Source organism: Carya illinoinensis, chromosome 8 (assembly GCF_018687715.1).
Source record: "Carya illinoinensis cultivar Pawnee chromosome 8, C.illinoinensisPawnee_v1, whole genome shotgun sequence".
Lineage (NCBI taxonomy): Eukaryota > Viridiplantae > Streptophyta > Magnoliopsida > Fagales > Juglandaceae > Carya > Carya illinoinensis.
The window spans coordinates 851,425-854,104 of NC_056759.1; positions in this window are offsets into that span (position 1 = coordinate 851,425).

Consider the following 2,680-nt stretch of genomic DNA (forward strand, 5'->3'; position numbering starts at 1 on the left):
ATTCAATTTTTTAAAATTATAATTCAACATTTTCAAATCTCAAAACAATAATAATAATATTTTATTCAACTTTCATTTTTCATATAAAATCATCTCATTTTTTAATCCAAACTAGCATTGGGTGGATATCGACAACTGCGCAGTTGGGAGCAGCAGAAGGGCATTGTGAAGGGAGAGAGAAAGTGATGAGAGAGAAAGAGAGGGTTAACGGGAGGGAAAGAGGGATGAAGAGAGAGACAGTGGGCTTACCGAGAGGAATATAGAGGAACCTAGGGTGGCATGGTTAGCAGTTTATGTAGCCCGTTTGGATGGTTCACGCTTATTCCGTTGTGGGCTTCGAGACTGAGCAACTGGGCAGCAGTGAAATGAGCTTGCTCTATTTCCATGGTGTTGGGGGAAGGTGCTTGGGCACAACTAGGCTTCGGTGCTTGGTGGTTCATGACTAGGTGGTAGTGGATTGGGTCTTCACCTTTCGATGGAGGTGGTGCGGCAATGCTAACAACGAGATCCAATGATGCAACTTCGTTGTTTTCATGGTGGTTTGTGAATGGAAAGGGCTGCGTTACGTTTAGCTTGCATGGAAGCTTGGCTTCTAGTAGTGCAAGGATGGTGTCCATCGAGGTGTTGGCTAGGCAGTGTGGCGTGAAAGAAGAATGAAGGAAAATGAAAAAACAAAGGCTTTTCGGTGAGGTGATGCAAAGGTACATGCTGATATTCCTAAACGGGAAAAAGTGGGAATGAGATGTGGGGGCGGAAGGTGGCGTGACTGAGCATTGCTTCATGGTAAATTATGGAAAATGTGCATCAACCCTAACTTGGGGAGTTTTCTACTAATGTGAGGGTATACATGACTACATATACTAGATTGATCCTAGGAAAGGAAAGGGGAAGGCATAACCATGCCTGGAACATACTTGCAAGTTAGGATGTTGAGAATATGGGCTTGGGCTTTTAGCAAAACTTCTTGTCGGCTACTACTAAATTAAAACAAAAGCCCACTTGGTCTATAAAATGGGCTTAAAAATTTTGGCCAACCAAAATTTTTGCTCGTGGGCTTATAATAAATTATTCAATAAATCTCTAATGAAATTTTTGAAATATTAGCCCGTTTAATGAAATTTTTGCTCAAAAATTCATATTCTACCAAAATAAATTTTGAACCTGTGACCTATTCAAAGTTTCTTGTAAAACTCAAATGGGCTATCCAATCATATTAATTTTAAAAAATTTCTAGAAAGCATGCTTGTTACTATGTTTGGCTGTTACATAATAGAAGCATAATGCCTCAATCAGTAAAATTGAAGCATTGAGGGTCGAAAGAGTAAGCTAGAGCTTGAAAACATTTCATGAATTAAGTCCCCAATAGAAAAATAAATTCAAAATCTCAAGTTAAATGGATGGACGCTTTGAGCATCTTCTTAAACAAGCCTTTACCTGCAAGTAATATATTTTCTAATGCATATATGTTTATTAAATACTCTCAAACCCAATTCTTTATTATCTTAGATTGTTTGGATAGTGAGATGAGATGAAATGAGATGATTTAAGATGAAATTTAAAAGCTGAATAAAATATTATTATAATATTATTTTAAAATTTGAAAAATTGAAATTGAGATTTGAAAAAATTAAATTGTTTATTATATTTTATGTAAGAATTTAGAAAAATTATAATGATGAGATGTCATAGATTGAGAGTATTTCTTAATCTAAACAGTCTAAGGCGCTTTAATGCTTCTCCATTACCATCTCTACCTATAAGTCAACTGTAGCAAATAGATGAGTGGTGATTTTACTTGGGAAATGTAATGTTTTGGTAAATAGGTAGAACTTTAATGACTTCTTCTAAAGATTTCATTGCTCACTTGGGACTATCAATTTTATATCATTTTTTTTTTCTCACATAATGATGATTTTAATATAAAACTAAGAAACCAAATACGGGTTATCCTTTTATGCTAACAATTGAAATGCTACCTATTTTGGCATGCATGGTAAAGTTTCTTGCACAATGAATTTGCATGGTAACAAATAGGTTAGCTTCTTTGGTGAATGTTCATTGAGTGTGCTCTAAGTCTAAGGTATGTATGTATGCATATATGTATGTATGTATGTATCCCTTTGGCACATTTAGGTGACTTTTAAGGATATTTATTAACTACTTGACTAGCAAATCCTTTCGATCACAGGTGATGATATAATTTTAAAGAATAATACTATATATTACACTTTTATTTTACTCTATACAAGTAACAATTACCGAGTTGCCATCACACTTAGATAATCATTTATTTATTTATATAAAAAATGTAATTAAAAAGTTGAATATTATGTGTAGGTTGTATTTTGACAATAGTGTTAAGTACTATTATTATTATTATTTAAGAAAATACAAAACCCCCAATAAAAAAAACATAATATCCCATCTAAATCTAAAGTCACCATATATCCATTATTAGATAGATCTCAAAAAATAATTACTGAATAATCTCATATACTGATATGGTATACTCCAAGTATATTATAAAATATCATCTTAATTAAGATTAAAATTTATATAAATAATTTTAATTAGATGAGGAAATAGTATAAGAATTTATATTGTAAAAATATTTAATAATTTTTCATTGTCAAAATGCTTATATAAAAAAGTATTTGGAGTTAAAAAATCAACTGTCTTG